This window comes from Pelodiscus sinensis, chromosome 1 (assembly GCF_052426305.1).
Source record: "Pelodiscus sinensis isolate ZL-2025 chromosome 1, ASM5242630v1, whole genome shotgun sequence".
Classification (NCBI taxonomy): domain Eukaryota; kingdom Metazoa; phylum Chordata; order Testudines; family Trionychidae; genus Pelodiscus; species Pelodiscus sinensis.
The window spans coordinates 306,888,753-306,912,314 of NC_143052.1; the positions used below are offsets into that span (position 1 = coordinate 306,888,753).

The window sequence follows — 23,562 nt, forward strand, 5'->3', positions numbered from 1 at the left end:
ACATGTATAGAACTCCAACCCCTTTCAGTGACGTTCATGTACTAATGTTGGATGATGTACATGGAAAATGACAAGCAGCTAATACCAATGGGTTCAAACCTCCCTGTGCCAAAGCAGAGGCTTCCCAGCTCATGGAACCATTGACTATAACAAGCTATTCATAGGGTTAAGGTGAAACATTCATGTGCTTTGCTAGATGGAGATCAGAATGCTCCGTGCCTTGCAGGCTCAAGCCCTAAATGATTAGACCTGTGCAATGGCTGGATGAAAGCTGCAATCTGATAGGGGCTGGAAATGTAATTTGCCCAGTGAGTGCTCAGGATACTACTGAGCCACTGACTTCCCCAACTGCGTTGCTACATCACAGTGAGAAATACAATGTGAGTAACTGCATTTACTTTAAAAATTAAAATATAAGGGATTCTCCTTGGTCCTTCTTAATTCCTAGAGGAGACTGCTGTATTTCTAAGAAAAGGTTTTGAGTTGAATCGGGTGTGCCTAGACTACAGGGTTTTGTTGACAAAAGTGGGCTTTTGTCGACAAAACTATACCTGCGTCTACACTATCGCCGCATTCTGTTGACAGTAAGTCGACAGAACATGGCAGTTTTGTCGACAGCGGTAAACCTCATTCTATGAGGAATATCTCCTTTTTTCGATAGTACTCTGTTGAAAAAAGGCACTATTGCATGCAAACTGTGCTTTTTCGAAAGAGAGCGCCTAGACTCTCTGTCGAAAAAGCAGCTTGCTTTGTCGACAGTACTGGTTGTAGTCTAGACACTCTTTTTCGACAGAGGCTTTGTCGACAGTATCTGTCGACAAAGCCTCGATCAAAAAAAAGCCTGTAGTCTAGACGTACCCTTAGTCTGTGTCTACACTGGCGCAATCTCGCGCAAAAGCAGCCACTCTTGCGCAAAAGCTTGCTGCCTGTCTGCACTGGCCGCATGTTCTTGCGCAAGTAAACTGAAGTTCTAATGTATAAAATCAGGGCTCCTTGCACGAGAACTCTGACGCTCCTGATCAGGAAGAAACCCTTTTGCACAAGAGCTCTTCCAGAAGAGGCCATTGTAGACAGGCAACATGAATTTCCTGCACAAGAAAGCCCTATGGCCATCAGAGCTTTCCTGCGCAAGAGAGCGTCTACACTGGCATGGATGCTCTTGTGCAAAAGCACATCTCTTGTGCAAAAGCACATGCCAGTATAGACACTCTCTTCTGGAAGAGTTTTTGCACAAGAGCTCTTCTGCAAAAGAGTTTTTGCGTGAGAACGCGCCAGTGTAGACGTAATCTTAGAGATTAGCAATATTTGTTAAAATGTTTTGGTTTGGACTTGGTAGTGGGGAACACCCCAACCAAAATAAAGGCTAAACCTAACCTGTATATCATGGTTGAATTTGGCCCTGTGCACACAGTAAAACACCACAGTGTCTTTCATCAGTCAATATATCCACATGGTGCATTTCTTAAAGCATTTAGCTGTGCCTTGTGCCCTGAGATTTAAGAAGATCTAGTAATTCCCTAATTTCCTCCATCAGTTCTTAAGCTGCAGCCATGGTGACAGAAAATCTATTCACGGATGGAAAGAGGTGGCAACAGTGCATGCAAGCTGACTGCAGTTCTTGAAATGGATGTAATCAGCTGGAGTCCAGAGGGGGTCATGCTCAAGAGGAGCAAAGCACTGATTAAACATATGCTACCGTGGACAGCTTCTCCTGGTGGAGTTCCTGTGCCACTCTGGCCAGAACTTAAATCTGCCTTCCCTAGTAGATTTCTTGGCACAGGACAATAATTATTCTCCTAGGGGTACAGCTACACAACAATGTTATTTCGAAATAATGTAATCCACGTCTACACAGCAGGCAGTTATTTCAAAATAATGTTGAAATATTGTCAAGTTGGATGACTTCTTACTCGAACTCCTGTAACCCTCATTGTATGAGTAAGGGAAGTGGGAGGAAGAATTCTCAGTTAAAAAATGAGTTCTGTGTAGACGCTCCCAATTTCAAAATAAGCTATTTCGAAAGAAGGTATGCAAGTGACGTAGCTCAATTAGCATAGCTTATTTTGAGTTAAGCCCCGCTGTGTAGACACACCCCTACAGAATAGAGTTAGCAAAAGGGGTGACAGGAGGGTGTGCCATCAAGTGCTTGGAGTGAATGGACTGGCTTAGAATGTGGAAAAATCTTGTGTTTTTTGCTTTTTGGATAGTGAACAGAGGTAGAGGATCATCTACAATGCTTAAAGCAGCACTGCTCTCATTAAGAAGTTTTGCAGCTGACTTTAATAGGAACAAAGACCTCAACTTAATTTGTAGTTTATTGATTTTCTTCTATGCTGGACAAATAAATCTATCTTTAGGAAACTATAATGAGATGAAACAAATAGCTAGAAGTGTGTGTGTGTGTGGCGGGGGGGGGGGATGGCTTTGTAGCATTGGACAACAAAGTGTCTGAGACCTTCTCTAATTCTGATCATGGGGAATGAGTTGTGTGTGTGTTTGTGTGTGTAGGGGGAGGGGATCAATGAGGTGCATGTCTAGGGAAAAGATCAGAAAGAAGCTTCCGAGAATGGGAGCATGGATTCAAAGGTCTCTTGTATAAAATGTCTCTAAAAATAAATAATTGGTGTTCAGTTTTTCATGATGCTAATTCTAATACCTAATTATGTTGAATTAAAAACATGTTTTGTAGTGGCTGATTTGAATGCCTAAGGGGAGCTATATTTAATCTCTCCTAGATTTATTAATAAGAAAGTTGAGAAGTGCCATAGCTCAGTGATCTCTTCAGTGAACTGCTTCCAGATTGATGGTCGGTGGAGTGTTCATTTTCATTCATAGCAAGTTCATTTTCTGATTTGAGGAGGGGAATGAGGTGTTGAGAGCTCCATTTTCCTCTCTCTTTCCCAGCCTCCTCTGCCCATCTGAATCCTATATGGGGAAGGAACAAACTTGTGCACTAGGGTTGCCAGGTGTCCAGTTTTGAACTGGACAGTCCAGTATTTGAGCTTTCTGTTTGGGAAACAAATTGAGAAAATATAAATGTCTGGTATTTTCTAAATAAATGTAATATAGATTGTGATGTAATGTCAAGTGTGTCCAGTATTTTTGCTGAAAGCATCTGGCAACCCTATTGTGTGCACACATTTTAGGCTGGTCCACAGGATCTGTGTGCATGTTTCCCAGGCTGTTTGAGGGAGAGAATTGCATGCTTTGTTTCTTTTCCTTAGATCCCATCCCACCCTCCTGCTTTCTGGAGATCTGAGGTCACAGGGCCTGCACATTCCCTGCCACACTGATAGGCCTGTGCAAGTTTACCTCAAAGTTGGAGTTGCCCCTTGTGGATTGGGTGCAGGTGGAATGGGGTCTCTTAATGAGATTACGAACAGTATTGTGCCTGTTGGAACCCAAGTGCCTCTTTCTTTTTCTTTTTTTTTGGAGGGGGTGATGGGAGGAAGTTTGCAGTATCATAAGAACATAAGAATGGCTGTACTGAGTCAGACCAAAGGTCCATCTAACCCAGTAGCCTGTCTGCTGACAGTGGCCAGCACCCGGTGCCCCGAAGGGGGTGGACCAAAGACAATGATCCCCGTATCCTCCCCTCCCCCCAACAGATTCAGGCATTGGAGCAATGAAAGACATTTTGCATTACACCGGAGAGGCAGAGAGGCGCTCTGAGGCAAGACAAGCTGGTCTTTTTCTGACTTTAAAGCAAACTGAAGAGGAAATGCCTTCCATGTAAAAGAAACTAGAGAGTTTGAAAAAGGAGAGCGTTTGGAATAGCCAAAATATGGGGGTGGTGTATCTTTTGTGACATACTGCTCCTAACATGAAAGTAATAGGAATAAATGCTGAAGAAGACTTATGTTAATACGTTCTTTCAGCTTCAAACAAGTCCATTAAAGGAACTCTGGAAATTGGCTTGATTCAGACTGGTACTTATAAAAAAACAGGCATCTCATTGGTATACCCAGAAATGGTACTTGACTTCCAGTTTGATTAGCCTGACCCCTGAACAGGAAGTTGCTTACTGTCTGATCGGATACTTTCTTTTGTATCAAATGGCACAATTAACCATAGTTGTCATCTTGTGCCACAGCCAGCTGAATGATGTGTCATTTTAGCTAAGGGTAGACAATTATAGCTTTCTATTCTTTTCATCTTAATAGGATCCTCTTCATCCATGCACACTCAGACAGAATGAGATAATAAGAGCAAATAAGCAATTCAAATATCAATTGTCCTTTACTGAGACTCTAGCATTTTATTTGTGCAAGCCAATTCTAAATAAAGGCAGTCCCCGAGTTACGTGGATTCGACTTATGTCGGATCTGCACTTATGAACGGGGCTTTCTCGCCCCGGAGCTCGCAGGCAGCGGGACCGCCCAGAGCGCAGCGGTCCCGCCACCTTGACCTCTGGGGCGAGAAAAATTGCTCCGGGTGCCCCTGGTCTGCTGGGGACCATCTCCAGCAGACCAGGGACACCTGGAGCAAAGCCGTGGAGGCAGAGGGGTCCCGCGCCTCTGAGGCTTTGCTCTGGCAAAGCCTCAGAAGCGCAGGACTCCGCCGCCGCTGCGACTTTGCTCCCGGTGTCCCTGGTCTGCTGGAGACGGTCCCCAGCAGACCAGAGGCACCGGGAGCAAAGCGGCAGCGGCGGCGGAGTCCCACGCCTTGCTCCTGGTGCCTCTTTGCTCCCGGTGCCACGCCACGCTTTGCTCCCGGTGCCACGCCTTGCTCCCGCTGCCGCTTTGCTCCCGGTGCCTCTGGTCTGCTGGGGACCGTCTCCAGCAGACCAGGGACACCTGGAGCAAAGCCGGGGAGGCGGACGGGTCCCGCGCCTCTGAGGCTTTGCCAGAGCAAAGCCTCAGAGGCGCAGCACCCCGCCGCCGCTGCGGCTTTGCTCCCCGTGTCCCTGGTCTGCTGGGGGGGGGCGCAGCTAGTGGTTCCCCCTCCCCCCCAGCAGACCAGGGAGACGTGGAGCAAAGCCCCGGGCCTGTGGTAGAGCAGGTGGGGCGCTGCCGGTTGGTCCCGCAGCACCGCTCCTGGGCGCTACTGGACCAACTGGGCAGCACCCCAGCTGCTCTGCCCCAGGAGTCCTGATTCAGCCGCTGCTGATCAGTTTCATTAGTGGCTGAATCAGGACACCTGGGGCAGAGCAGGTGGGGTGCTGCTGGGTTGGTCCAGTAGCGCCGAGGAGCGGCGGCGCTACTGGACCAACCCAGCAGCACCCCAGCTGCTCTGCCCCAGGCGTCCCCAAGTCAGCCGCTGCTGAAACTGACCAGTGGCTGACTACAGGAAGCTCCTGCCCCGGGCTTCCTGGAATCAGCCGCTGATCAGTTTCAGCAGCAGCTGACTTGGGGATGCCTGGGGTTCTTAAGTTGAATCTGTATGTAAGTCAGAACTGGCGTCCAGATTCAGCCGCTGTTGAAACTGATCAGTTTCAGCAGCGGCTGAATCTGGACGCCAGTTCCGACTTACATACAGATTCAACTTAAGAACAAACCTACAGTCCCTATCTTGTACGTAACCCGGGAACTGCCTGTATCAGATTATGGCAAGCTAAAAAGTTGATACGTAATCAGAACTGAACTAAAATAAGAACCAAATCAAAATGCGGAGCAAAGTTTTTGTGTCCAGCAGAAGTCTGGTTAACTTTTCCCCCTCCATCATCTCTTGAGTCTGTATTGTGATGCAGAAAGAAATTATTCTCTCAGCATTTTGAGTCAACCAGAAATAGCATGTATTAAAAACATCCTCAAAACTCAATTTCACAAAACATGCAGACTGGTTTCTGGACTAAAGTGAAGTGCTGTTTGGCTTAACAAGTATATCATGTTTATCTAAGTGGAAGTGAAGATCAGAATGTAGAGTTACCCACCACTGATACTTCAGAAAATATAGTGCTGCAAAGTTGCTACCAACCATCCTTAAAACAAATGTGAATTCCAAAGGATACATTCTGTTCCTGGTTATATCCACGTAGTTCTACTGCCTTCACAGAGATTGTAGGAGGCATAAATCAGATCAAAGTGTAGCCCCTTGTTGACAAATGTAGTGATCTAGGTGCCACTTCATTGGCTTCAGTAGAGAGAGGTTAGACCAAAGACACTGCTTCAGACTAGGGTAATATTCTTCACTGCATTACTCCCTGTTTCCAGTAATATCAGTAGCTTTATATGGGCTGTATCGATGACTTCAGGATTGGACCCAAGTCTAAAATTAGGTGCAACCTATGATATGTAATGGGGACAACTGGCAGCCCATATGAGTTGTTGGCTTTCTAATAATAGAAACCTGTGGGATGAAGAAAAACATGTAGTTTGGAAACTTAAGATGATTCATGTCTTTGTTTTGATGTCAGAGGTGGCTTCAGACAGAACTTGTACTGTGATAGAAATCCCAAAGAGAAAAGTCACTCAGACCTGAGAACTTAGATTACAATGAATGTGTCAGTAAACATGCCTTGGCACATTACCAAATGAACATTGTTTTTTTGCATAGACTTACGTCTCTCATGACTAAGCCTGTTGTTTTTACTTTCAAGGTTGAGGTGTAAATGAAATTTAAATCCTCGTAGTGGCGAGGCAGTTTTTACTGATGAGTGCTTGAAGATGATGCACAAATTTGTATTTTGAGGTTCCTCTGCACTTAATGAAAAGGTTGAGGTGATGAACTCTTAAAAAATTAATTCCCATTTCCTTTTGTGAGGTAGCAATGTACTTGTTGAAGTGGTGCTGTCATAAGTGCACTCTGCCTTTCACACTTCCCCACAACCTGCCAGCTGGCCCACCATGAAAGTGGAACTTGTAAATGCTATCAACTATAGCTGCATACCTTCCTGGCACAAAAGCTAGAGTTCATGAACTGCAACTGGTTCTTTCATGGTCATTGCAAGTTCAGTCTCGGTTACACAACAGAACTTGAAAGTGGTGTAAACTATCTATGGCTTTCTTGGGATTTACAAACTCATCTTGTAAGCGCCAATCATAGCTATTAGCTCATGAGACTTACAGTTCTACCAGCTGTCATGGAGCTTAAAAATTCCAGTGGCTGTGCCATTTGAGATTTAGTTATAAGTCTTTGCTATTTCTGTCATGAGACATGTAAGCAAATTACATTTTGTGTGTGTAGGACTTGTAAACTCCATCAGCTGCACAAGAATCACTTGAGTGTCAAGGAATTTATAAATCCAGTAGCTACTTGCATGTTGCTTTTAACATTTGCAAGATTTTTCATGGGTGGGATTTGTAGCATTGACAGGGTCCTTCACAGTAATTCTAACCTACTCTTCTAGAAACTCCAACATTTTCCAGCTCATTTTAGTACAAATAGTCCTATGCACTCTTTTTCAGGGGAGGCTTATGTAGAAAAAAATGAGGTTTTTAGGCCAATACACTTTTTAGGTAACTATTTAAATGGCTTCCTAAAAGTATCTGTTTTTAAGACATTAAACTCTTGTTATAGATCTCTTACCAAGCTATTTCTTTCTCTCTCTCCCCTTTGCCCCCCCCCCCCTTGTTTTGTGACTGTGTCTTACATTTGGTTTTGGCAGATTGAGGTTGCTGAGACATCTGTGCCTCTAGCACATTTACACATAGGAAACACAATTTGAGTTCAATTTCTCCATATGCCTCCTTCAGCTTTCTATTATTAGAAACACAGCATCTTGTATGGGCTGCCAGTTGTCCCTGTTACATATTGTAGGTTGCACCTAATTTAAGATTTCCTTTTAGTGCTTTTATAATCTGACTGATGAAGTCTCATATTAATTATTCATTATGTTCAATAATCACCTTATTTATACTTTTTCTATAAAAGTTATTAAAGAAACTGCATTAAAGTTTTAAAATGAATTTTATTTTTTAAAAAAAGACTTAGAGCTGTATGTTTTTATTACTCTAGGTTATTTCCTCTCCTACTTTCTGACAACTTAAAATGTCAGACTGAAGCGTCAGATCTTGAGACAAGCATATTTCAGAACTACTACCTGTTCAGCGTATACTGTGTATAACTTGTACTGGGTTTCTTATATTCACTTTCTAACCAAGCAGTTACCTTTTAGGCTCTGAGAGAATATGACATTTTTAGTAATGTGCAGTGTATTTCAGGAAGGTTAGAAGAGACCTGTTGCAATTTTAACATTTTTTTAAATTTCTCCCTCTTTCCAATTTCAGTTTAGTTTTAGAGTTCTTGTTCACAGAATAACCAGAAGGTAGGGGAGGTTGCTATTTGAATCCTATTGAAAAGAACAAACCATGCCCAGAAGGAAGGAAGAAATGATGTGTCAAGTATTCTAGCCCCTCTTAAGCTCCTCAGGAGTGTGGAACTGTGGGCAGGTAGGAAGCAATTCCCTAGAAGGACAAATAACTTTGGTAGTACACCATGTTGAGTGGTTAAGAAAGTAACCTTGGTCTCTCTTTAGCCCACAGCAGACTGAAAAAAGGAACAACTTTGACAGCACAGAGAATTGTCTCCATTAGGTATGAAGTCACTGCCCACATGGACTGCATGCACCTGGTGGGCTATTAGGTAGGTGTCTGCTCTACTCATCCTACCTCCCTGCATTCAGGGCATGTCTGAAGACACCTGCTATGCTCTTGACAGCAGAAACCGAGCCCTTTCTGTGCTCATGTAAATGCTGTATTATAGCCAGGCTAAGCCCCCCTGAACTGATAATCTGCTTTACTTCCCCTGCTTCCAGCCTTGCCCCTGAGACTGATACACCCTCTGGGATTCTGATGGAGGGAAGAGGGATGTTACAGAAGAAAATCAGTGGGTCACCATGTGGGGCCTGGAAAAGCTCTTATTGCCTCTTCATATCCAGGTCCAGACTAGTTCCATTGCTCCCTCTGAGGGAAACTCAAGAGGCAATACTAGTGCAACTACCGAATAACACCCTCGCCCCAGTGGAATGAGAAAAAGAAATACATTTTATTAAAGTGAATGTAGGGAAAAGAATAAACTCAATCTCCTTCCTCCTTGAGTAGCAACAATGCAGGGTGCAGTAGGAGGACTGGGTACCCATTGCAGCTGTTATACCAGCATGTGTTGTGTATGTAGGCACCATGGAGGAGATGGTTCTTAATCTTGCTCAGAGTAAGGACAGTCACACAAGTGGTATGGATGCTTGTGTATCAGTGCAAGACATCTGTGTAGTATGTGGTGCACTATAGGCATGTTGCGGTTGCTATAATTCCAAAGTATTCCATCTACATCTGTACTACGAGTTTCTTGCATGAGTCGTGATCTCATTTGAATATTTTCTGCCGATCCTTTTTTGCACTAGGGTTTTTGCGCAAAACCAAGCAATGTAGAAGTTTTCTTTTTGTGCAGAAGCCTCAGCGCAAAAATGGATTGGCATAAAATATGCAAAAGAGATCACAACTCAAGCTAATGAGTCCCTCGTTAGCATATTTTTTGCTGAGAAAACTCATAGTGTAGACCAGTGTTTCCCAAATGGTGTTCCGTGGAACCCTAGGGTTCCGCAAAGTGAAAATAAGGGTTCTGTGAGAAAATTCCAACACAATAACATTTATGATTTAAAAACAATTAATATTTAAGCATTTATGAATTTTATTGAAAACAATTTTCATTTGTGTTTGCCACGATAAGTGTCCCCGTGTAATGCCAGCTTAGCCAGAGAGTGGGGATGATGATGTTACTACTCAGCGCTGTGCACTCAGTCAGTCAATGGTGTGATCACCTGTTATATACCACTGTAAATCCCCGTACTCACTCTCAGAGAATGTGGATCATGTGGTGACTGAATACGAATATACTAGCACCGCGTTGGACAAAGTCGAAGCTTCAGCTGTCAAACCAGTTGCTTGTATGGGAGTGTGCAGGCAGTGCTCTCGTAAATACTTTACTTCAGTATAGTCGTGTGATTTCTTGTATTTAAAACTTTAACTGTGACAAATATAAATTGACTGATAGATTAATCTGCATATCGTGACCTTGTTTTGCAAGTATTTATTATCCTTCTTTATTTGTGGTCTACTTTTTCAGCTCTATATATTAGACTATTAGGGGTTCTGCAAAATTATTTTGAATTTAAAAGGGTTCCATGGCCAAATAAAATTGGGAAACACTGGTGCAGACATAGCCATATAGACTAGAGCAGGGATGGTGTCCCTAGCCTTTGTTTGCCAGAAGCTGGAAATGGGCAACAGGGGGCAGGTAACTTGATTATGTGTTTTGTTCTTTCCTTCTGGGGCACCTGGCATGGGCCACAGTTGCAAAACAGGATACTGGGCTAGATAGACCATTGGCCTGACCAAGGAAGTCCACTTTTATGTTCTTACATTATGGTCTTTATAAGACCAAACTATATTGACTGTTTCTTGTATTCATCTTAAGTTTACCTTGTTAATCAAGAAGCTAGTTTCTGAGGCTATCCTAGTTTTCCATTTTCATCTATCATAATCATTTTGCACTGTATGTTGCTATATAATAACATTAAATCACAGGTAGAGGAGAACCCATTCAAAGTATCTCAAAGACCCACTGCTCTTCAGAGGACATGTGCCATACAGGTGGAACTGTCTTATTCCATAAACTGACTGGGTACGAATACTTCCTGCACTGGATATAGTGAAATCTTGCCTTGAAAGAACACCAAATCAGACTGAATCTTAAGAGTCCTGACAACTCAAACTTGTTTCCTCCAGGTTTGTGACAACATTAACCTAGCTTCACCCAAAGGAAGCAACCGATCTCTGAGGCCATCAATGGATGTCTGGCAGTAACGTTAAAGGATGGAACATACAACACACTTGAGTTATTATAGTAAGTATTTGTGCCCAGTTGGGATTTGGGGACCCCTTTGGTGGAAGGTGCTGTATATGCATTGTCAGAGACATGTCCTGCCCTGAGGAATGTACAGGGTAAATAGACAAGACAGACAAAAAGCAGGAGAAAGGAAGTGTTATCGCTGTTACACGCTGGAAGCGAGGCACAAAGCACTCTGGTGACTTCTCTAATCACAAGGGAAATTAAGTACTGCAGCTGGATTTTAAAAGGCATCATGATAATTTTATGATCAGTAATGTTGTCCATTGACTATAGGTGGGAAGGACCTCTTAGGTGTTCCAGTACATATTAAAGCAGGAATAATCCATTCACAGTTAAGGGTTTTAAATGAATCGCAGAGTTAGGAGAAATTCCCCTCTGCCTATTTTATGTATAGCACTGTAAAGCTGATTATCCTTCTCTTAACTGCTGGTTGTTTCCACAGTGTGCTAGGTATTTTCTAAGCAGAAAAATAGGCAAAATCCCTGCCTTAACTTTTTCACAATCTAAAGACGGGGGGAGGGATGAAACCAGTGTTACATTAGGGAAAAAAATCTTAGGTTTTTAAATGGGATATAAAGCTACCCCATCTTGTTCCTCAAGCTTATCATTATGATTTCCTATGTATATCAGAGCAGAAACCAGTCTCTGCAAAAGGGTAGTGCTCCTGCAAAGGAGTGCAGAAAAGGTATTGCATGTATGGTGAGTGTGAAAGAAACCAAGTTGCCACCTGGGCTCTGGATTAGCTGTGGAGCACCAGAGTGCATAGGGGCCTAGAGTAGGTGTAATGAGCCAGATTCTGCATTATTCCTCACACCGAGTCCCTCACATCAGCGTAGAGTGGGCAAAAAATGCTATGATTCTGTGTGGCAGTATTTCAGAGTCATTTTGTATGGCTCTAGATGACTACATGAGGTCAGATCAATGTTTAGTCTTCTTCTGAAATGCAAAAGTCATGATATTATTAGATGTGGCTAAAAAAAGCCCCACACGAAACTTCTAAGCCAGACATCTCCAGAGCCCTGAGATATCAATCTGAATTTTGCAATTAGTTTCAGCCTTGGATCCAAAACCAGGGCTAGTTTTGAGGCAATTGAAATACATAATCTCTTAAAATGAGATTTGGATTTCTGGCCTACAGTGTTCCTTGGGTAGCTGTTATAAAGGATTGTCAATTTCACCTAAGAGGTGGAGTTGTGCAGCTGTTTTCTTTTAGCCTTGAAATGGGGAGAGTGAAACTCATGTCTGTCAGCTCCTGAGCAGCTGGGTGGGATCTTATGTGGTAAGAGCACATTAAAATCTCTTTCTCAGTGCTGTGGTGTATATAGGCTTCGTAAACAGCACAGGAGGGAAAGTGACAGGAGTGGTACCAAACTGCCACACTTGGGCCATGTCTACACTACAAATAAGATTGAAGCAGCTGCAGTCGATCTTCTGGGGTTCAAATTAGCGGGTCTAGTGAAGACACGCTAGTTTGAATTGAGAGGGGCACTCCTATCGATGCTGGTAGTCCTGCTTCTATGAGGAGTAAGGGAAGTTGAAGGGAGAGTGTGTTCCCTTTGACTTCCCACCGTGTGGACGGTGCCAAAATTCAAGTTAAGATATTTTGACTTATGCTATGCAATTAACTTAGCTGAAAGTTGCTTATCTTATCTTGAACTCAGCTCCTAGTATAGACCAGTGGTTGTTCAATTACAGATTCCCTCCCTCTCCCCAGATCTTCACAACAAGGTTAAGACACGTGTGTTAATTTTTTGTGTACAAGACATAGCCAGTTATGTTGATCATATTAGGCTACGTCTACACTGCAGGCTTCTTGCGCAAGAGGTCTTGTGCAAAAGGTCTTGTGCAAGAGCATGTCCACACTGCCATGTGCTTTTGCACAAGAGAGTCTATGGCAGTGTGGACACTCTCTTGCACAAGAAAGCTCTGATGGCTATTTTAGCCATAGGGCTTTCTTGTGCAAGAAACCTCTGTTGCCCATCCACACTGCCTTTTTGTGCAAGAGAGTTTATTGCTCGTGGGGAGAGGAATAACTTGTGCACAAGAAGCCGTCTGTTCTGACGCTTTACTGTAAATTTACTTGCGCAAGAACACGAGTGCAGTGTAGACACTCTGCAAGTTTTTGCGCAAGAACGGCCGTTCTTGAGCAAGAAGCCTGTAGTGTAGACGTAGCCTTAAAGTATTAAGAGCAGGCAACAATTAAAAGTTTAATTGATAGGAATTGCCCATTATCATAGAAACATAGAATACTAGAACTGGAAGGGACCTTGAGAGGTCATCAAGTTCATTCCCCTGCCCTCACGGCCCGACCAAGCACCATCCAGATCATCCCTGATAGGTGTCTATCCAACCTGCTCTTAAATACCTTCAGTGATGGAGATTACACAACCTCCCTAGGCAATTTATTCCAGTGTTTAACCTCTCTGACAATTAGGAAGTTTTTATGTGTGTTCGATACAGTTATTGTATTAAAGATATCAAGAACTGAAAAAGCAAGTTTCTTCTCCCAGATACTACATCATTATGAAGCCAAATTGAGCTGAAACACATGTAGTAGGTGATTCATATATAATCTTCCACTGTCTGATCATTCTGCAAGTATAATGTACTCCGTTTAGTTGAGACAGGCTAATTAAGAAGCACATTTCATACGGATGTCTCCCAGGGAACTGATTTTAGCCTAATGGTGACAAAATTCTGGATGAAGGAACTGTCATGGCCAATGTTAACATAAATTCTTTGTGATGGGGATGCCTTTGGCCAATAGCAAGTACCACTGAACCACATGCTAAATATGTATGAAACTCAAGCTCCAATCAGCTAGTACAGAGTTTGCCAAACAAGTGTCATATGAAAGATATAGGGGAAAATCAAATCATAAGTTTAAAAGGGAGCTCAAAGGTTATCTAGTCTGTTCCCCTGCCAAGATGCAAGATTAGTTGTGACTAAACCATCCAAGACATATGGCCATCCAGCCCTTTTGAAAACCTCCTGTGAAAGCCCTTCCACAAACTTCCTTTGCCCTACTGTTCTTACAGTTAGCAAATTTTTCCTGAGAATTAATCTAAATCTGCTGCACTGTAGCTTGAACCTATTGCCTCTTGCCCTGCCCTCTTCATCTTTATTTTTTTGCAGCCTTTTTAAGTATTTGAAGCCAACTGTCATGTCCCACCCCCAATCTCTTTTTTTCCAAAATAATTATATCTGATTTGTTCTGCCTTTGATCGTATGGCTTGCGTTCCATCTCTTTCATCATCTTTGTCACTTGCCTCTGAATCCTTTCCAGTTTCTCCACATCCTTTCTACACATTGACCAAAACTGGACACCCTACTCCATGTGAGATGTAACCAGGACAAAACAGAATGGTACTATCCCTTCCTATGATTTGCATGCTATGCCTCTGTTTATGTAATCCAGAATTGTATTTTCCCCCCAATAACATTGCATTGGTGACTTGAGGCTGTGATCCACCACAATCCCCAGATCTTGTCAGACGTGCTGCTGCCCAGCCAGTTGTCCCTCATTTAGTATTTATACATTTGGTTTTTCTTGCCTAGTGTAGTACCTCACATTTGTCTTTGTTGGATTTCATTTTGTTGTCTATTGTCATCTGCTGGACAGTTTGAATGATATCAAATTTGGGAAATGTGTGTAAGCAGGGGCTGAACTGCTGCTTGCTGTCAGCCAGCTGAAAGGAGGGGTGGGTGTGCCCACTACAGTTGTTTAGCTCTACAAGGTAATTAACTGTTAACTGTTGACATGTAAATACTGCTCAGGAGAGAATCCAAGGTGTGGCTATGTAAATCCCATTCAGCCAGGGCTGATGGAGGGTCAGTGTTGGAATGGAATGTGGAGAATTGTATATAATTTGGGACTGTTGTGGGGGGTCACTAATCATGCTACCCCTAAATGTGGGAACTGTCAAACATGCCACCAGTGCTTGCAGGAGAGACACCACCATCATGGTAAGAGGTCTCGGAAGAACAAGCCTCCCCCCTTCCAGAGTTGAGTGAACAGAGCTGGGGGAAAGGGTTAAAGGACTTGAGTCAGCCTGCTTCACACCTACCAGGTGTGAGCTATAAGACTGGCCCAGCCTGCACCTTTTCCCCCTTTGTTTTAAGGACAGACCTAAAGCAGACTTCCTGAGGAGTCTTTTTGTTTGCTAGTCCAGTGAAAGCTGGATTCATTTGAGAGCTGAAATCACTGGTTTGGCTGAGAGTTGAAATCACTAAGCTGAAATCACTGGTTTGGCTGAGAGCCAGACCTACTGCAGCCAGTAGAGTGGCAGCAGGCGAGGAGCGGCCATTAGCGGCGTGGCGTGGAGCGGCGGCAGGCGAGGAGCGGCCATTAGTGGCGTGGCATGGAGCGGCGGCAGGCACGGAGCGGCGACCAGTGGCGTGGCGTGGAGCGGCAGCAGGCGAGAAGCGGTGACAGGTGCCCAGCGGAGCATCCAGAGGTGTGGGATGAGACAGCTGGTGAAGCGTAGCGGAGTTTCGTATAAGGTGCCCCCTATCTATCTCCCCACCCCCATTTCTACCCAGGTTGGGAGGTGAAACCCTGCGGGTGAACTTTGGAACTCTGGGTGGCACAGAGACTTGGGGGGACAGAGACTTTTGGTGGACTTCGGGCGAATCTTGGCCGGGGTGGGGGCTCATGTTTGGCTTATGAACTCTGTTTGTGGTGTTTTCTCCAAGCTAATGCCGTATGAATTCTTCCTCTGTTTCATTAAATGTTCTTTCCCTACACTCAGACTCAGTGCTTGCGAGTGGGGAAGCATTGCCTCTCAGAGGCGCCCAGGGGTGCGTGAATTTCCCAGATCACTGGGTGGGGGCTCGAGCCGGTTCTTTGTGAGATTGACCCCAAGATATTGAACCCAGCCCTGGTTCCTGCCAGGCCTACCCAGCAGAAGGGCTACATGTGATTGGGGGTGAGAGTGAATAACTTTTTAGCAAACAGTTTCATGGAATTTCTTCAGCCCTGGGCTAGTCCAAATAGTAAACATAATGCTTATACCTGCAATGGTGTGGGTTTTTTGTTGTTGTGTTGGAGGCCCATAGCAGAGTTGGGGATTACATAAGAACATAAGAACGGCCATACTGTTACCCACCAGCTCTGTGATTCTTGGGAAACCAGAACATGGTCACCTGTCAGCCTTGTGCTCTTGGGGAGCCAGGGAGTGACATTCATGGAAAACCATTCCCCTCCCTCAGGCCTCTGCTAGAATCAAAGACAAAGCAATGAAAAGGCCGGAGAAGACACACCTAAACTGCTTCAGACAAGGGTGATATAATTAAGGAAACACCCCAGCCTCATTTGCATTAAAGATGGAACAGAGGGACATCTCATTAGCATACAGAATGGAGAGCAGCTCTTCCAAGGCAGGAACCGCACTGAACTATGGGACACCGAAAGCAGAGAAGCACTGCCTGATGGGAAATCCCTGCTCCAGATGCTAATGAATCTAGGCCTGCTCACACCCAAATTAGTCATTATCAGACCAATTCTAGTAACGATCCTATTGACATCTAAAATACTGAAACTGCCTAGTTGCATTGTGAGCTCGTTCAAGGAACATCACCCATAACCAGGGGTGATCAGTCTCTATTGTCTCTCCTCTTTCTCTTTGAACTATCCCTATAAAAACGCCTATCTTTGCTCCAAGAAAAACTGTTCTGATACCTGGACTTAAACTGCATCAGTTCCATTGAGACTTCTTCATCTCCTGTCTGATCGTGCTGGGGGCTCTGTCCTGCTTTTCTCCTGCCCTCTGGACCCCCGGCTACCATCATCATCTGGGAACCCCGATCAGTGCAAGCTCCGTGGAGTGGTGCGGTCTCTCTCTCTCTCATCAACTATCTCTCTAAGCATAGCCTCGTGATCCTGCCCTGTGTAAACTGTTATATGGTTACCTAACATTTGTAATCAGTTTCAATTTAGATTTAATATTGTAATTGTTAGATTTAATATTGTAACTTTTTGATATCTATTCACTACTCAGAAATAAATCACTTTCATTGTTAAACTGGTTGCTTCTCTCTCTTTCTTTCTCTTTTGCTCACTCTTCCTTAAGGGGTGTTGTTTTGGCTTCCCCATTCGCTCTGCAACAACACTTCTTGTACCCAAGCAAAAGATCCCTGTAGTGCCCAAAATCCAGTGGGGTTTGCTCATCGTGTGGTTTACCAGTGAATGACTGTGGTGTGAAAGTGGGGATAGGAGGTGCTGAACCTGGGGGCTTATGAGGATGGCAGCTTAAAGTGCTGTTTAATCCAGCCCACGGAGTCCAAAGGCACATGAGGATGCAGTGTGGCATTGCTGTGAAACCCAGCCAGCTGAGTCCAGGGACATATGAGGGGGTCAGCTTGTGAGTGCTGAGTACCCAGTCCTCTCAGACATGCTCTGATTAGTGGGCGTGAGTGTCTGTGTGTGTTGCCAAGGTGGTAAGAACCCCATCCTAAGGAACTTAGTTCCTGCAGGAGAGCTCCAGTGGGAGGGGTAATTGGCAGCAGGGAGAATTCAGCTCCATATGAGAGCACAAGTAAGCACCAACAGCACACTGATAGAATTGTTAACCTTCCCCCAGTCCCATAAGGGTAACCCTGATAAATGAGCATACCCCAGAGTATTGAGCAAATCTGGTAACAGTACTGGGTCAGACCAAAGGTCCATCTAGCCCAGTATCCTGTCTGCCGACAGTGGCCAACACCAGGTGCCCCAGAGAGGGTGGACCGAAGACAATGATCAAGCGATTTGTCTCCTGCCATCCTTCTCCAGCCTCTGACAAACAGAGGCCAGGGACACCAATTCTGTCCCCTGGCTAATAGCCTTTTATGGACCTAACCTCCATGAAATTATCTAGCTTCTCTTTAAACTCTGTTATACTCCTAGCCTTCACAGCCTCCTCTGGCAAGGAGTTCCACAGGTTGACTACATGCTGTGTGAAGAAGAACTTTCTTTTATTAGTTTTAAACCTGCAACCCATTAATGCCATTTGGTGTCCTCTAGTTCTTCTGTTATGGGAACTAATAAATAACTTTTCTTTATCCGCCCTCTCCACATCACTCATGATTTTCTATACCTCTGTCATATCCCCCCTCAGTCTCCTCTTTTCTAAACTGAAAAGTCCCAGTTGCTTTAACCTCTCCTCATATGGGACCCGTTCCAAACCCCTAATCATTTTAGTTGCCCTTTTCTGAACCCTTTCCAAGGCCAAAATATCTTTTTTGAGGTGAAGAGACCACATCAGTACACAGAATTCAAGATGTGGGCGTACCATAGTTTTATACAAAGGCAGTAAGATATTCTGTGTCTTATTTTCTATCCCTTTCTTAATGATTCCTAGCATCCTATTTGCCTTTTTGACTGCCGCTGCACACGGTGTGGAAGTTTTCAGAGAACTATCCATGATAACTCCAAGATCTCTTTCCTGATTTGTCATAGCCAAATTAGCCCCCATCATACTGTACCTAAAGTTGGGGTTATTTTTCCCGATGTGCATTACTTTACACTTATCCACATTAAATTTCATTTGCCATTTTGTTGCCCAATCACTCAGTTTGGTGAGATCTTTTTGGAGTCCCTCACAGTCTGCTTTGTCTTGACTATCCTAAACAGTTTTGTATCCTCCGCAAACTTTACCACCTCACTGCTTACCCCTTTCTCCAGATCATTTATGAATAAGTTGAAAAGGATTGGTCTCAGGACTGACCCTTGGGGGACACCACTAGTTACCCCTCTCCAATCTGAAAATTTACCATTTATTCCTACCCTTTGTTTCCTGTCTTTTAACCAGTTCTCAATCCAAGAAAGGACCTTCCCTCTTATCCCATGGCCATGTAATTTACACAAGAGCCTTTGGTGAGGAACCGTGTCAAAGGCTTTCTGAAAATCTAAGTATACTATATCTACTGGATCCCCCTTGTCTGCATGTTTGTTAACCCCTTCAGAGAACTCTAATAGATTAGTAAGACATGATTTCCCTTTACAGAAACCATGTTGACTTTTGTCCAACAAATTATGTTCTTCTACATGCCTCACAATTTTATTCTTTACTATTTTTTCGACTAATTTTCCCGGTACTGAAGTTAGGCTTACCGGTCTGTAATTGCCAGGATCGCCTCTAGAGCCCTTTTTAAATATTGGTGTCACGTTGGCTACCTTCCAGTCATTAGGTATGGAAGCCGATTTAAAGGATAGGTTACAAACCACAGATAATAGTTCAGCAATTGAATCTCAATCCCCTAAATCCAGTTCAGTGATGTAGCTATCATGCTATCCCTTTTGTTACTGCAAGCGCCCTGCCTTTTGGTCATTCCATCACCAGACTTGCTTTGGTTTGCACTTACATATTTCTAGTGTAAATGCTGCTAGAGAACCAGGGTGGTGTATTTTAGCCATTTGTATCAGAACTGCTTGAAGAATAGCAGCAACAATCTCTTTACATGTGCAACCACCAATCAAGCCCCAAGTCTTTTTTTAATTTGTGGGGCTTTTTTAAAAGGGGTCAATTGTCTGAATGGGAAAGCTACTTACTTGGGGCAATACATAATTCATGAATTATGAAGATTCTGTTGGCCTAGGTTTACACTAGACCAGGCAGGTCGGCTTAAGGTACACCATCCAGCTATGCAAAATACATTTTTGTTCTAGCTCATTAATGAGACAGAGTTATATACGATTTGGATCTGGAGTTCTGGTTTATACCCACCTTTAGTGGGGATCACTTTCCTTGATCTTATCTTCACGGTCTTACTTGCTAATGCTCACTATTTATATGATTACTGTAGTTGTGACTTTAAGGTTCTGTATATGCCTCTGAACTCTAATAGCCAAAAGTATAGAAAACCATTTGACGTTGAGCCCTTGTTCTTCCACCTGGTACTGACAAATTATCCTCTCTGTTGGCATGGCTAGAGTTCAGTGAAAAGTATGGTAAACCCTGCTGAAATGAGGTGAGATGCCTGCTGGTTGGGACATGAACAGAGTTCAATCAACACTCATTTGTCTACACTGGGAAACTTTTTTTCTGATACTGACAAAAGGTGTCAGTAATGAGTGCTGCTTCACTAGTTTAATTGCAAGTGTGGACGGAACTGAGCCATGTTTGGTAGCACCTCAGAAGCCATGGCTGGACCATCGGAGAACTTCCTTGTTATAGACAGGACATGGGTGTTGAAAACTTTTTGACAATGTTCCTGCTCTTGTGATAAGAGTTTTAGCTCTGCTTTGGGATACTGTGGTGTATTAAACTCCTCCTGATCTGTCTGCAGTAAAGTTGTTTTTGAAAAATTACCCACTGATATACACTGCTGGGAGCCCTTGCATAGATAGCTACTTGATGCCAATCCTATTTTTGGCAGCATGCTGCCTACATTTGCTTCCAACACTATACTTTCTGTATCTACAGCCACAGCCTGAGGAGACTTCCAAACCCACTCCTTTGCTGTTGCCCTAATTAAACTTAGTTAACCAGCTAATCACTCTGCAACTGTAAGGAAAGGCCCTGGGGCAGCAGAAAAACTGCTGTCTGTGTTGTTGGAATCTGTGCCAGTTACTGAAACTATGCTTGAAAATATTTTCATGCTTGCAACTTGAAATAGCTGGGGCTGATCCCTTGAGTATGAGAGTTGAGATCAGGACATGCAGCTAAGCGCACAAGGTAGCAGCCCAATACAAAGAATAGGCCCTCTACAAATTGATATAAACAAGTATTCTACAGTATATAACCAGGGCAAGGGGGCAAGTGCCCTGGGACCGCTCGATTCAAAAGAACGGAGGGCTACCAGCTACGGCAGCAGTGGCCAAAGCCCCAGGCCCTTAATTCACCACCAGAACCCCATGTGGTGCACTCAGGTCAGCTCTGAGGATTGGGGGGAAGGGGATGGCACGGCATACTACAAGTGCCACTGAAGGCTGGCTGCCCCCAGTCCTGCTCCTTCTACCCAAAGCCATACCCCTTCCAGGAGTGTAGAGTGACCTCCCCATCTTGCCCAGGGGCCCAGCAAATCTGCGAGCCTCCCCACCCCCCGTATATAACTACCCTTTCTTGATGTCAGCAAAAAAAAATGTTGTCCATCTTAATTGATGTAAATCCCAAAATAAATGTTACTTTTACTGCATGTGAAGATAGTAATGGAAGGTTCCGGTCATTGTGACATAGAAATAAAACAGAATCTTCTGTCTGCTAGGTCAGGCAATGCAAAAGTGCAGCACAAATACTCAGGAGACACATTCTTCATCTAACTAGACCTGGAAATATAATTTCATGTTGTGATTGCTTGCAATTAGTTACAGATGAAAGTGATTGCATCTGCATTCCAGTAGCCTTCCTTGAGTGCACGAGAAAATGCATTTTAAAAGGATACTATAGGTTATAAATTTAGCAAGTAGAAATAGATTAGTGTCATAGGAGCCATTCCCCTCACACTTGACCAGGGTCATCAACAGATGGAAGCACTTTATTTTGTTGGATTTCTCCATTTTTTTTATAGTCTAGAACATACATACTCTCTCACAGTCCTAAATATAAATTACATAAAAGTGTTTTTAAAATACCCAAATATATTGTGTGTGCGTCTTGTACCTTCAGTCAAACATATATCTACTTGGAAACTTCTTTTTTATCTCTCTTATTCAGTGAAAGCTTCTTTTGAGTAAGCACTGACATGAAACAACTATAAGAAACCCCTGAATTGTAAGGTATGCTTGTGGAAAGACCCAGGAATTACTTTCAGATCTCTATTTTTAATCTCTAAATTATTGCACGTATTGTTTAACTTTTTACATTTATTTTTATAAAAGACTTCAATTCCATTTCAATAGAGGAGAGTGGCTTTTAGAAATTTCAAATGAGAAAGCTGCTTGAATTCATTAAACTGATGAATATGAGGAAATTTGACAGCTATTTGGACATCTGTATGTAGTACCAGATTGAGCTGTATTCACAAGTCTCTGTACAGAAGTTGTCTTTGTTATAATCAGTCAATCCAAGGAGAAAGGGACTATTAAAAAGTTACTAGCGTAGGTGCAGGGTTTCTCACTCGACACTGACAGTGACTTCCATGGAAAATACAGGGTGAACTTCTAATTCCCTCAACTATAGTTTGTGCCTTCTGTTTTTGTCCATTTGGATTATTTGCTTTCATGTCAGTATGCCTATTATTGTCTTCTCACTTGCTGTGAACTGTGTGTAAGCGGGGGAATGGTCCCGCTATTGTGGAGAACTTTCCTGGCTTCTATACCACCCCGGTGAAATGGACCAGCGAAAGGATCTGAGTCTCCGCTCCCACTTCCTTTACCCCACGGCCTCCCTGATCCTGAGGGCTCCACTCTCCTGAGTAGCAGAGCCCTCAAAACCCCAACAAGGCTGGGCTCAGGTTTCCTGGGGCTTAATCCCCGACCTTGCAGTCACTAGGGGCAGGAGTTAGGGTGTCCCCACTCCGAGGTGCTCTCTTCACACTGCAGGCCTTCTTGGCCCAGTGATCATTTCATAAGGTTCAAAGCAAATACAATTTATTAAACATCAACTGAATAAAGAGAAAAGAATAAGAAAAAATGAGAATGGTTAAATGAGAACACACAGCCCTGCTCTGTAGCACAGGGACATCAGAACAGCAGTCTGCAGAGTGTAAGGACAGTCCACAGTCTCTTCCTTATAGGCCCCTTAGGCTATGTCTAGACTAAAAGCCTCTTTCGAAAGAGGCTTTTTCGAAAGATACTTTGGAAAAAGCCTCTTTCGAAAGAGAGCGTCTAGACTGCACGCGGAACTTTCGAAAAAGCAAGCCGCTTTTTCGAAAGAAAGCAGCAAGTGAGTCTGGATGCTCTTTTCTAAAAAGCCCTGTTTGCTTTCAAGAACGCCTTTTTTCGAAAGAGCACTTTCAAAAAAAGGCGTTCTTCCTCGTGGAATTAGGTTTACCGCCGTCGAAAGAAAAGCCGCGTTCTTTCAATTTAATTTCGAAAGAACGCGGCTGCAGTGTAGACACAGGTGACGTTTTTTCGAAAAAAGGCTACTTTTTTCGAAAAAAACCCTGAGTCTGGACACAGCCTTAGAGGCCCTGGATGTGCTGCACGGGGGCTGCAGGCTGGACACGCTTGCTCTGGCAGTGACCACACAGCCTCAAGCTCTAAGTGGCCAGACCCCTCTCCCAGTCTGGCCTGCTGGGCCTCTTGGCTGGTGATATCTCCCTGCCCAGAGCCTCTCCCCACACTTTGCAGGTCACAGCTGCTCACCATATCCAGCTGCAGGCTGTGCTGCTTTGCCAGTCTCCAGCTCCTTGTGTTGCTTCTCTGTCCCTTTTGGCTCTCTGAGCACTGCCAGTCTGCTGCTCAACACAGGGTCTGCACTCCTTGAGCTGCGTGTGCCTGGCTCTGTTACTGCAAAACTGCCCTTCAGCACAGCTTGCACTCCTAGGGCTGTCTGTGCCTGGCTCTGTTGCTGCAGGACTTCTTCTCCACACAGCTTGCTCCTCTTAGCTGTCTCTCAGGGTATGTCTACACTACCCTCCTAGTTCGAACTAGGAGGGTAATGTAGGCATACCGCACTTGCAAATGAAGCCCGGGAAATTCAAATCCCGGGCTTCATTTGCAAGTGCGGTATGCCTACATTACCCCGCTAGTTTGAACTAGCGGGGTAGTGTAGACATACCCTCAGCTCTCTCCTTGCTCAGAGAGACCCAGAACAATCCCAGCTCACAGGGAGGACGGGGCCTGGCCTCTCACTTTCCTCACTGGCCTGTCCAACATGTCAATCAGGCCGAGCTGGAGTGTTGGCTGCTTAC

The 23,562-nt window shown here is 44.0% G+C and overlaps 1 long non-coding RNA gene across 1 annotated transcript in view; it reads left to right on the forward strand.

The window, feature by feature from the left end:
- Nucleotides 1-21,506, forward strand: part of LOC142827145 (uncharacterized) — a 63,238-nt gene extending 41,732 nt beyond the window's left edge. The window contains exons 2-3 of the long non-coding RNA XR_012901599.2: nucleotides 10,665-10,782; nucleotides 21,423-21,506. This is a non-coding gene — a long non-coding RNA (uncharacterized LOC142827145). The remainder of the gene's footprint in view (nucleotides 1-10,664; nucleotides 10,783-21,422) is intronic.
- The last annotated feature ends 2,056 nt before the right edge of the window (nucleotides 21,507-23,562 follow it).